This window comes from Bombina bombina, chromosome 2 (assembly GCF_027579735.1).
Source record: "Bombina bombina isolate aBomBom1 chromosome 2, aBomBom1.pri, whole genome shotgun sequence".
NCBI lineage: Eukaryota > Metazoa > Chordata > Amphibia > Anura > Bombinatoridae > Bombina > Bombina bombina.
The window spans coordinates 1,399,378,084-1,399,391,925 of record NC_069500.1 but is presented as its reverse complement, the minus strand read 5'-3'; the positions used below and the strand labels follow the sequence as shown (position 1 = coordinate 1,399,391,925).

The following is a 13,842-nucleotide window of genomic DNA, read 5'->3' as shown; positions in this document are numbered from 1 at the left end:
CTGTGGGGATGGAAATGTAGCCTGACTGGGTGAGGAGACTATACTGTTATATGAGCTAGTTTTTGGTAGAAATAATATCTAGTGTTAAAATGTACAATTTCTCTTTTTTATGGCATGTATTTTCTTGATGGAAGGTATAGGTTAGTGGTAAATTTATTAAGCTGGAATTTCAGTTTCTGAGGGTTTGCAGTGTAGGCTGGCATGAGTGAGTCTGCAGCCACAGTACCTGCTTCTTATCCTAAATAAATTGTCCTGAAGAAGCAAGTTTGGGATGAGTGACAGGCCCTGCTCTTGCTCAATTGGTTATGCAAAAACAGGGGCTGGGATTGCACAAAAGAGCTCTTCTGTAATGCTAAATCTCTCCATGTGCTGCATTACAAGTAGAGATTGCAGATGGAAATTTTTGCTTTCTCCTGTTAAGTGTAGTCAGTCCACGGGTCATCCATTACTTATGGGATTATATCTCCTCCCTAACAGGAAGTGCAAGAGGATCACCCAAGCAGAGCTGCTATATAGCTCCTCCCCTCTACGTCATACCCAGTCATTCTCTTGCACCTAACTAATAGATAGGACGTGTGAGAGGACTGTGGTTGTTAAACTTAGTTTTTATTTCTTCAATCAAAAGTTTGTTATTTTAAACAGCACCGGAGTGTGTTGTTTCTTCTCAGGCAGCATTAGAAGAAGAATCTACCTGAGTTTGTGTATGATCTTAGCGGTCGTAACTAAGATCCACTTGCTGTTCTCGGCCATTCTGAGGAGTGAGGTAACTTCAGAACAGGGGATAGCAGGCAGGGTTCACCTGCAAGGAGGTATGTTGCAGTATATTATTTTCTAAGGAATGGAATTGACTGAGAAAATACTGCTAATACCGATGTAATGTAAGTGCAGCCTTAAATGCAGTAGTAGCGACTGGTATCAGGCTGATATGTATGTATGTTTACACTGAGGTATTTCTGGGGAATGGAACTTCACTAAGAAAATACTGTATATATTTAAGTAATATTTGAGCCTCCACTGCAGTGAAAGCGACTAGCAGCAGGCTTATTAATAACATTTCATAATTTTATTTTTAAAACGTTTACTGGCATGTTAATCGTTTTTTTCTGAGGTACTTGGTGATAAAACTTTATGGGCATGATTTTTACCACATGGCTGTCGTTTGTTTCTGAATAAAATGAGTTTACTGAGCTACCCCACTGTTGTAATATGAGTGGGAGGGGCCTATTTTAGCGCTTTATTGCGCAGTAAAAATTCAGTCACAGTCTTCCTATTTCTTCCTCCATGATCCAGGACGTCTCTACAGAGCCCAGGGGTCTCCAAAACTAGTTTTGAGGGAGGTAATCACTCACAGCAGACCTGTGAGAGTGTGTTTTGACTGTGATAAAAACGTTAATATTAATTGTTATCCGTTTTTGGGTACTAAGGGGTTAATCATCCATTTGCTGGTGGGTGCAATCCTTTGCTAACTTAATGCATTTACTGTGAAAATTTGGTTGCTATAACTAATTTGGTTCATTGTTATTTCAACTGTGACAGTTTTTTGTGCTTCTTAAAGGCACAGTAACGTTTTTTATATTGCTTGTAAATTTATTTGAAAAGTATTTTCCAAGCTTGCTAGTCTCATTGCTAGTCTGTTTAAACATGTCTGACACAGATGAATCTCTTTGTTCAATATGTTTAAAGGCCAATGTGGAGCCCAATAGAAATTTGTGTACTAATTGCATTGATGCTACTTTAAATAAAAGCCAATCTGTACATGTAAAGAAAATTTCACCAGACAACGAGGGGGAAGTTATGCCGACTAACTCTCCTCACGTGTCAGTACCTTCGCCTCCCGCTCAGGAGGTGCGTGATATTGTGGCGCCAAGTACATCAGGGCGGCCCATACAAATCACTTTGCAAGACATGGCTAATGTTATGACTGAAGTACTATCTAAATTGCCAGAATTTAGGGGTAAACGCGATCACTCTGGGGTAAGAACAGAGTGTGCTGATAATAATAGAGCCATGTCTGATACTGCGTCACAATTTGCAGAACATGAGGACGGAGAGCTTCATTCTGTGGGTGACGGATCTGATCCAAGTAAACTGGACTCAGACATTTCAAATTTTAAATTTAAGCTTGAGAACCTCCGTGTATTACTAGGGGAGGTATTAGCGGCTCTGAATGATTGTAACACGGTTGCAATTCCAGAGAAAATATGTAGGCTGGATAAATATTTTGCGGTACTGGCGTGTACTGACGTTTTTCCTATACCTAAAAGGCTTACAGAAATTGTTAACAAGGAGTGGGATAGACCCGGTGTGCCTTTTTCACCCCCTCCTATATTTAGAAAAATGTTTCCAATAGACGCCACGACACGGGACTTATGGCAGACGGTTCCTAAGGTGGAGGGAGCAGTTTCTACTCTGGCTAAGCGCACCACTATCCCGGTAGAGGATAGCTGTGCTTTTTCAGATTCAATGGATAAAAAGTTAGAGGGTTACCTTAAGAAAATGTTTGTTCAGCAAGGTTTTATATTACAACCCCTTGCATGCATTGCGCCTGTCACGGCTGCGGCGGCATTCTGGTTTGAGTCTCTGGAAGAGACCCTTAGCTCAGCTCCATTGGATGAGATTATAGACAAGCTTAAAGTCCTTCAGCTAGCTAATTCATTTATTTCTGATGCCGTAGTACACTTAACTAAACTTACGGCTAAGAACTCCGGATTCGCCATTCAAGCACGTAGAGCGCTGTGGCTTAAATCCTGGTCAGCCGATGTGACTTCTAAATCTAAATTGCTTAACATCCCTTTCAAAGGGCAGACATTATTCGGGCCCGGTTTGAAAGAAATTATCGCTGACATTACTGGAGGTAAGAGCCATGCCCTACCTCAAGACAGGGCCAAACCAAGGGCTAAACAGTCTAATTTTCGTGCCTTTCGTAACTTCAAGGCAGGAGCAGCATCAACTTCCTCCGCTCCAAGACAGGAAGGAACTGTTGCTCGCTACGGACAGGGCTGGAAACCTAACCAGTCCTGGAACAAGGGCAAGCAGGCCAGAAAACCTGCTGCTGCCCCTAAGACAGCATGAAGTGAGGGCCCCCGATCCGGAAACGGATCTAGTGGGGGGCAGACTTTCTCTCTTCGCCCAGGCTTGGGCAAGAGATGTCCAGGATCCCTGGGCGTTAGAGATCATATCTCAGGGATATCTTCTGGACTTCAAAGCTTCTCCTCCAAAAGGGAGATTTCATCTTTCAAGGTTGTCAGCAAACCAGATAAAGAAAGAGGCGTTTCTACGCTGTGTACAAGACCTTTTACTAATGGGAGTGATCCACCCAGTTCCGCGGTCGGAACACGGACAAGGATTTTACTCAAATCTGTTTGTGGTTACCAAAAAAGAGGGAACCTTCAGACCAATCTTGGACTTAAAGATCCTAAACAAATTCCTAAGAGTTCCATCGTTCAAAATGGAAACTATTCGGACCATCTTACCTATGATCCAAAAGGGTCAGTACATGACCACAGTGGATTTAAAGGATGCCTACCTTCACATACCGATTCACAAGGATCATTACCGGTATCTAAGGTTTGCCTTCCTAAACAGGCATTACCAGTTTGTAGCTCTTCCCTTCGGGTTAGCTACAGCTCCAAGAATCTTTACAAAGGTTCTGGGCTCTCTTCTGGCGGTACTAAGACCGCGAGGAATAGCGGTAGCTCCGTACCTAGACGACATTCTGATACAAGCGTCAAGTTTCCAAACTGCCAAGTCTCATACAGAGTTAGTTCTGGCATTTCTAAGGTCGCATGGGTGGAAGGTGAACGTAGAAAAGAGTTCTCTATTGCCACTCACAAGAGTTCCCTTCTTGGGGACTCTTATAGATTCTGTAGAAATGAAAATTTACCTGACAGAGGACAGGTTATCAAAACTTCTAAATGCTTACCGTGTCCTTCATTCCATTCAACACCCGTCAGTGGCTCAATGCATGGAGGTAATCTGCTTAATGGTAGCGGCAATGGACATAGTACCTTTTGCACGCCTGCATCTCAGACCGCTGCAATTGTGCATGCTAAGTCAGTGGAATGGGGATTACTCAGATTTGTCCCCTATGCTAAATCTGGATCAAGAGATCAGAGATTCTCTTCTATGGTGGCTTTCTCGGCCACATCTGTCCAGGGGGATGCCCTTCAGCAGGCCAGATTGGACGATTGTAACAACAGACGCCAGCCTGCTAGGTTGGGGCGCTGTCTGGAATTCCCTGAAGGCTCAAGGATCATGGACTCAGGAGGAGAGACTCCTTCCAATAAACATTCTGGAATTAAGAGCAGTTTTCAATGCCCTTCTGGCTTGGCCTCAGTTAGCAACTCTGAGGTTCATCAGGTTTCAGTCGGACAACATCACGACTGTGGCTTACATCAACCATCAGGGAGGGACAAGGAGTTCCCTAGCGATGATGGAAGTCTCAAAGATAATTCGCTGGGCAGAGTCTCACTCTTGCCACCTGTCAGCGATCCACATCCCAGGCGTGGAGAACTGGGAGGCGGATTTCCTAATTCGCCAGACTTTTCATCCGGGGGAGTGGGAACTTCATCCGGAGGTGTTTGCCCAACTGCTTCAGCATTGGGGCAAACCAGATCTGGATCTCATGGCGTCTCGCCAGAACGCCAAGCTTCCTTGTTACGGATCCAGGTCCAGGGACCCGGGAGCGGTACTGATAGATGCTCTGACAGCACCTTGGGTTTTCAACATGGCTTATGTGTTTCCACCCTTCCCAATACTTCCTCGATTGATTGCCAGGATCAAACAGGAGAGAGCATCGATGATTCTAATAGCGCCTGCGTGGCCACGCAGGACCTGGTATGCAGATCTAGTGGAAATGTCGTCCTGTCCACCTTGGTCTCTGCCTCTGAGACAGGACCTTCTGATTCAGGGTCCTTTCAAACATCCAAATCTAATTTCTCTGAGGCTGACTGCATGGAGATTGAACGCTTGATTCTATCAAAGCGGGGATTCTCGGAGTCAGTGATTGATACCTTAATACAGGCTAGGAAACCTGTTACCAGGAAAATTTACCATAAAATATGGCGTAAATACTTATATTGGTGCGAATCCAAGAGTTACTCATGGAGTAAGGTTAGGATTCCTAGGATATTGTCTTTTCTACAAGAAGGTTTAGAAAAGGGTTTATCTGCTAGTTCGTTAAAGGGACAGATCTCAGCTCTGTCTATCCTTTTACACAAACGTCTGTCAGAAGTTCCAGACGTTCAGGCTTTTTGTCAGGCTTTGGCTAGGATTAAGCCTGTGTTTAAGACTGTTGCTCCGCCGTGGAGCTTAAACTTAGTTCTTAACGTTCTGCAAGGTGTTCCGTTTGAACCCCTTCATTCCATTGATATCAAGATGTTATCTTGGAAAGTTCTGTTTTTAATGGCTATTTCCTCGGGTTCTCTGAGTTATCGGCCTTACATTGTGATTCTGCTTATCTGATTTTTCATTCAGACAAGGTAGTTCTGCGTACTAAACCTGGGTTCTTACCTAAGGTAGTCACTAACAGGAATATCAATCAAGAGATTGTTGTTCCATCATTGTGCCCTAACCCTTCTTCAAAGAAGGAACAACTTCTGCACAATCTGGACGTCGTCCGTGCCCTGAAATTTTATTTGCAGGCAACTAAGGATTTTCGTCAAGCTTCTTCCCTGTTTGTCGTTTATTCTGGACAGAGGAGAGGTCAAAAAGCTTCGGCTACCTCTCTCTCTTTTTGGCTTCGTAGCATAATACGTTTAGCCTATGAGACTGCTGGACAGCAGCCTCCTGAAAGGATTACAGCTCATTCTACTAGAGCTGTGGCTTCCACTTGGGCCTTTAAGAATGAGGCCTCTGTTGAACAGATTTGCAAGGCTGCAACTTGGTCTTCACTTCATACTTTTTCAAAATTTTACAAATTTGACACTTTTGCTTCTAAGGAGGCTGTTTTTGGGAGAAAGGTTCTACAGGCAGTGGTTCCTTCCGTGTAAAGATCCTGCCTTTCCCTCCCGTCATCCGTGTACTTTTAGCTTTGGTATTGGTATCCCATAAGTAATGGATGACCCGTGGACTGACTACACTTAACAGGAGAAAACATAATTTATGCTTACCTGATAAATTCCTTTCTCCTGTAGTGTAGTCAGTCCACGGCCCGCCCTGTTGTTTACGGCAGGTCTAAATTTTTTTTAACTTAAACTCCAGTCACCACTGCACCCTATAGTTTCTCCTTTCTCGTTTGGTTTCGGTCGAATGACTGGGTATGACGTAGAGGGGAGGAGCTATATAGCAGCTCTGCTTGGGTGATCCTCTTGCACTTCCTGTTAGGGAGGAGATATAATCCCATAAGTAATGGATGACTCGTGGACTGACTACACTACAGGAGAAAGGAATTTATCAGGTAAGCATAAATTATGTTTTTAGGTTGGTGCATCCCTGAATTTTAAGCGGTTTCCCTATAAAAGATGGAGTTGGAATTTAATTTCAGATTGTATTTTCTCTTATCGACCACTGAAAAAAGGTTTGCACTATCTTAATTAAGGTCCATTGTTTTACTTGATTTTAATCTTTAGAATTTAGATGATTTTTTTTTGTTGGACTTATAAGTTTAACTAGTATTTGTATTACATGTTTTGTTCATATCCTCAATGAATGAGAATTAGAGACAAAGGTTTTGAACTCAATGAGGTTTTTTTTATCTATTTATATTGGGGTTGATAACTCTATCAGAAATGGGAAGGCTGTAGAATGTGGGAAAAATTAAGAAATAAAAGTATCTGTGATGATCCTGGAAGCTGGGTGCACAGTCACAAGGTGGTGGGGTACGAGTGTCAGCTAAACAGGCAGTAAACTCAAAATTATACTTTAATGATTCAGATAGAATTATGATTTTAAACAACTTTCCTTGTTAATTTTATTATCAATTTGGTTTTGTTCTCTTGATATCCTTTGTTTAGAGTAAACCTAGGTAGGATGATAGGAGCTTAGGAGCGTATACTTGTCTATAGCTGTCTATGGCAGCAGTGTTTGCAACTATGTATAACATTGCTATAAACAATGTTGCAAACACTAATGCCAGATCGATAAAGACATGTGCACGCTCCTGAGCTCACCTAGGATTACTCTATAACAAAGGATGCCAAGAGAACTAAGCAACATTGATAATTCAAGTAAATTGGAAAGTCTAAAATGTTCTCTATCTAATCCATGTCAGTTTAATTTTGACTTTACTGTCCCTTTAAACAGAAGCAGTAAGTACGGAACACCAGGAAGTCAATCAGCAGGCAAAATAAATACTTCTTTTCGGTACAGTAATCTTTACATCCTGATTGGCTGATAGACATGAATATTGCTTTTTATGCTGTACGATTGGCTAATGGGTTTCAGCCTGTTTCTTTGGATAACATTTGTATCCATCTTTTTTATATATTTAAATGTTTCAGATTGTAATTCTTTTGCAGCTATAAAAATATTTTTGGAGTAAAAATAAGTTATATTTAAAACCCTTGTATTATGTGTTCTTATAACTATATAAAATATATTAAAGTGTGCAGCTACTGCGCAGCTATTCAACCATATTGGAACAATATTTCTAAATGTATAGACAAGGGGTTACTTTCTTCTTAAACCGCACAGTGATGCTCTTAAAGGTCTACCATAAGGTTAGATGTGCAACTCTTGCAATGCAAAAAGACTAATCCCTAGGTGGTGGAAAGATTACAAGTTCCCACTCTTGAACAATGGATATGTGAAGTTGATTAAATGGTTTCACTTGGAAAGCTTTATTTTAGTTATGTAGGTAAACAAGATTACTTAATTATTATTAATGCTTCCGCTCAAGCTTTAACTCCGCTAGAAGTAAGCTTTTTGCGTGTGTCAGTTTGCGCTCGTATTACAAGTTGAAAATAAACTGTTTTTGCTCTCATGCTAACTCGACAAGCGCAAGAAGACAAAACCTAAAATATTGCATACGCGATAACCTATTCCCCATAGAAGTAAATAGAGCAAAACAATTAGTAAAGAAAACCCCACTTGCATGCAAACCCGATCGCATGTTCTCAAGTGCGCTAACTCAACATGAAAATATGTTCTATTTATTCATAAATACATATTTCTATATACAGTATATATATATATATATATATATATATATATATATATATATATATATATATGATGGTATTTTGCACAAATATATATATATATATGTATAGATGATTATATATAGGTATAGATATTTACAGATATATATATAGGAATATCTATTTATTTATAAATACATAGAACATATTCTGCTATGTGCAGAACATTGGAAAGTTAAATATTTACAGTCAATAGACAGTATAATAATTTATTAAAAATGTTCATGTGTTAATCTACTTGACTGTAAAGGGCTCCAATGCGCACACACACATATATATATATATATATATATATATATACAGCTATATAGGTTTACATATGTATTATGTGTTTATATGTACATATGTCTGTAATACATATATACACATATAAATACATAAATACATATGTAAACCTATATAGCTGTATATATATATATATATATATATATATATACATACACACACATATACATCTTTAGACATGTATCTCTATGTTAAAGCCCTTTACCTGCCTTTTTTTCCCTAACATCGGAGACCTTTTATCTTTGAACCCCTATAAAAAATTTTGTGCAATATTTTTTTAATAATTTTTATTAGATGGTGTTACTATGAGGGTAACTGCACTTTGTAATGTTTTTTTAATGTAATCTCTGAGGTCACGCTAACCTGAGCGCTTTAACTTCAATTGCGCTCAAGCGATCACATTTACTTTCAACTTAATATGAGTGTAAAACCCAAAGTGTGCAAACACCCGCAATAAATCCGATTTCACTTCCGGGTAACTGTCCCTTAAGGAATAGTAAAGTCCAAATTAAATGTTCATGATTCAGATAGGGCATGTCATTTTAAACAACTTTCTAATTTACTTTTATCATCAAATCTGCTTTGTTCTCTTACGCCTAGATTTAGAGTTCTGCGGCCAAAGGGGTGCGTTAGCTACGCATGCTTTTTTTCCCACGCACCTTTTAAATACCGCTGGTATTTAGAGTTCACAGAATGGCTGGGTTTTTAGTGCGTTAGGCTCCAAAAAGGGAGCGTAGAGCATAATTTAACGCCACTGCAACTCTAGATACCAGCGGTGCTTACGGACGCGGCCAGCTTCAAAAACGCGCTCGTGCACGATTCCCCCATAGAAAACAATGGGGCCATTTGAGCTGAAAAAAAACCTAACACCTGCAAAAAAGCCGCGTTCAGCTCCTAACGCAGCCCCATTGTTTTCTATGGGGAAACACTTCCTACGTCTGCACCTAACACTCTAACATGTACCCCGAGTCTAAACACCCCTAACCTTACACTTATTAACCCCTATTCTGCTGCCCCCGCTATCGCTGACCCCTGCATATTATTATTAACCCCTAATCTGCCGCTCCGTACACCACTGCCACCTACATTATAGCTATGTACCCCTAATCTGCTGCCCCTAACACCGCCGACCCCTATATTATATTTATTAACCCCTAATCTGCCCCCCTCAACGTCGCCTCCACCTGCCTACACTTATTAACCCCTAATCTGCCGAGCGGACCACACCGCTACTATAATAAAGTTATTAACCCCTAATCCGCCTCACTCCCGCCTCAATAACCCTATAATAAATAGTATTAACCCCTAATCTGCCCTCCCTAACATCACCGACACCTAACTTCAATTATTAACCCCTAATCTGCCGACGAATCTCGCCGCTACTGTAATAAATGGATTAACCCCTAAAGCTAAGTCTAACCCTAACACTAACACCCCCCTAAGTTAAATATAATTTAAATCTAACAAAATAAATTAACTCTTATTAAATAAATTATTCCTATTTAAAGCTAAATACTTACCTGTAAAATAAACCCTAATATAGCTACAATATAAATTATAATTATATTATAGCTATTTTAGGATTTATATTTATTTTACAGGTAACTTTGTATTTATTTTAACCAGGTACAATAGCTATTAAATAGTTAAGAACTATTTAATAGCTAAAATAGTTAAAATAATTACAAAATTACCTGTAAAATAAATCCTAACCTAAGTTGCAATTAAACCTAACACTACACTATCAATAAATTAATTAAATAAAATACCTACAATTACCTACAATTAAACCTAACACTACACTATCAATAAATTAATTAAATACAATATCTACAAATAAATACAATTAAATAAACTAACTAAAGTACAAAAAATAAAAAAGAACTAAGTTACAAAAAATAAAAAAATATTTACAAACATCAGAAAAATATTACAATTTTAAACTAATTACACCTACTCTAAGCCCCCTAATAAAATAACAAAGCCCCCCAAAATAAAAAAATGCCCTACCCTATTCTAAATTACTAAAGTTCAAAGCGCTTTTACCTTACCAGCCCTTAAAAGGACCTTTTGTGGGGCATGCCCCAAAGAATTCAGCTCTTTTGCCTGTAAAAAAAAAACATACAATACCCCCCCCCAACATTACAACCCACCACCCACATACCCCTAATCTAACCCAACCCCCCCTTAAATAAACCTAACACTAAGCCCCTGAAGATCTTCCTACCTTATCTTCACCTCACCGGGTATCACCGATCGGTCCTGGCTCCAAAATCTTCATCCAACCCAAGCAGGGGCTGGCGATGCATAATCCTGCGGCTGAAGAGGTCCAGAAGAGGCTCCAAAGTCTTCATCCTATCCGGGAAGAAGAGGCGATCCAGACCGGCAACCATCTTGATCCAAGCGGCATCTTCTATCTTCATCCGATGAGGAACTGCTCCATCGTGAAGACCTACATTGCGGATCAATCTTCTTCCTCCGACGTCCAACTGAAGAATGACGGTTCCTTTAAGGGACGTCATCCAAGATGGCGTCCCTCGAATTCCGATTGGCTGATAGGATTCTATCAGCCAATCGGAATTAAGGTAGGAAAATTCTGATTGGCTGATGGAATCAGCCAATCAGAATCAAGTTCAATCCGATTGGCTGATCCGGTCAGCCAATCAGATTGAGCTCGCATTCTAGTGGCTGTTCCGATCAGCCAATAGAATGCAAGCTCAATCTGATTGGCTGATCGGATCAGCCAATTGGATTGAACTTGATTCTGATTGGCTGATTCCATCAGCCAATCAGAATTTTCCTACCTTAATTCCGATTGGCTGATAGAATCCTATCAGCCAATCGGAATTCGAGGGACGCCATCTTGGATGACGTCCCTTAAAGGAACCGTCATTCTTCAGTTGGACGTCGGAGGAAGAAGATTGATCCGCTCTGGAGGTCTTCACGATGGAGCCGTTCCTCATCGGATGAAGATAGAAGATGCCGCTTGGATCAAGATGGTTGCCGGTCTGGATCGCGACTTCTTCCTGGATAGGATGAAGACTTTGGAGCCTCTTCTGGACCTCTTCAGCCGCAGGATTATGGATCGCCAGCCCCCGCTTGGGTTGGATGAAGATTTCGGAGCCAGGACCGATCGGTGATACCCGGCGAGGTGAAGATAAGGTAGAAAGATCTTCAGGGGCTTAGTGTTAGGTTTATTTAAGGGGGGTTTGGGTTAGATTAGGGGTATGTGGGTGGTGGGTTGTAATGTTGGGGGGGGGGTATTTTTTTACAGGCAAAAGAGCTGAATTCTTTGGGGCATGCCCCACAAAAGTTCCTTTTAAGGGCTGGTAAGGTAAAAGAGCTTTGAACTTTTTTAATTTAGAATAGGGTAGGGCATTTTTTTATTTTGGGGGGCTTTGTTATTTTATTAGGGAGCTTAGAGTAGGTGTAATTAGTTTAAAATTGTTGTAATATTTTTCTGATGTTTGTAAAAAAAAAAATATTTTTTGTAACTTAGTTCTTTTTTATTTTTTGTACTTTAGTTAGTTTATTTCATTGTATTTATTTGTAGATATTGTATTTAATTAATTTATTGATAGTGTAGTGTTAGGTTTAATTGTAGGTAATTGTAGGTATTTTATTTAATTAATTTATTGATAGTGTAGCTTAGGTTAGGATTTATTTTACAGGTAATTTTGTAATTATTTTAACTATTTTAGCTATTAAATAGTTTTTAACTATTTAATAGCTATTGTACCTGGTTAAAATAAATACAAAGTTACCTGTAAAATAAATATAAATCCTAAAATAGCTATAATATAATTATAATTTATATTGTAGCTATATTAGGGTTTATTTTACAGGTAAGTATTTAGCTTTAAATAGGAATAATTTATTTAATTTATTTTGTTAGATTTAAATTATATTTAACTTAGGGGTTGTTAGTGTTAGGGTTAGACTTAGCTTTAGGGGTTAATCCATTTATTACAGTAGCGGCGAGATTCGGTCGGCAGATTAGGGGTTAATAATTGAAGTTAGGTGTTGGCGATGTTAGGGAGGGCAGATTAGGGGTTAATACTATTTATTATAGGGTTATTGAGGCGGGAGTGAGGCGGATTAGGGGTTAATAACTTTATTATAGTAGCTGTTCGGTCCGCTCGGCAGATTAGGGGTTAATAAGTGTAGGCAGGTGGAGGCGACGTTGAGGGGGGCAGATTAGGGGTTAATAAATATAATATAGGGGTCGGCGGTGTTAGGGGCAGCAGATTAGGGGTACATAGCTATAATGTAGGTGGCGGTGGTGTACGGAGCGGCAGATTAGGGGTTAATAATAATATGCAGGGGTCAGCGATAGCGGGGGCGGCAGATTAGGGGTTAATAAATATAATATAGGGGTCGGCGGTATTAGTGGCAGCAGATTAGGGGTACATAGGGATAACGTAGTTGGCGGCAGTGTACGGAGCGGAAGATTAGGGGTTAAAAAAATTTAAATATAGTGGCGGCGATGTGGGGGGATCTCGGTTTAGGGGTACATAGGTAGTTTATGGGTGTTAGTGTACTTTAGAGCACAGTAGTTAAGAGCTTTATAAACTGGCGTTAGCCCAGAAAGCTCTTAACTACTGACTTTTTTCTGCGGCTGGAGTTTTGTCGTTAGATTTCTAATGCTCACTTCAGCCACGACTCTAAATACCGGCGTTAGAAAGATCCCATTGAAAAGATAGGATACGCAATTGACGTAAGGGGATCTGCGGTATGGAAAAGTTGCGGCTGGAAAGTGAGCGTTAGACCCTTTCCTGACTGACTCTAAATACCGGCGGTAGCCCAAAACCAGCGTTAGGAGCCTCTAACGCTGGTTTTCACGGCTACCGCCCAACTCTAAATCTAGGCCTTAGTATTCTTAGTTGAAAGCTAAACCTAGGTAGGCTCATATGCTAATTTCTAAGCCCTTGAAGGCCACCTCTCATCTGGATGCATTTGACAGTTTTTCACAGCTAGAGGGCGTTAGTTCATGTGTTTTATATAGATAACTCTGTGCTCACACACGTGGAGTTATTTAAGAGTCAGTACTAATTGTCTGAAATGCAAGTCTGTCAAAAGAACTGAAATAAGGGGGCAGTCTGCAGAGGCTTAGATACAAGATAATCACAGAGGTAAAAAGTGTATTAATATATCAGTGTTGCTTATGCAAAACTGGGGAATGGGTAATAAAGGGATGATCTATCTTTTTAAACAATAACATTTTTGGTGTTTACTATCCCTTTAATGTTATCTTTATCTGGGGACAAAAACACAATTTGACTAAGTTTTAGGTTTAACAGCCTTAATTTATCCACTACTCAATGATACCACTTTTTTTTGTTCTTGTCTCTTTTTTTCTTTCCCCCCCTCTATCTTCCTTTTGTTCTTTCTCCTCCCTGAAGAATATTCATACAGAATG

The 13,842-nt window shown here is 40.0% G+C and overlaps 1 protein-coding gene across 1 annotated transcript in view; it reads left to right on the top strand.

Moving 5' to 3' along the window:
* Positions 1-13,842, top strand: part of ADAM33 (ADAM metallopeptidase domain 33) — a 165,634-nt gene that overhangs the window by 137,835 nt on the left and 13,957 nt on the right. The gene's annotated exons all lie outside the window — the stretch shown is intronic.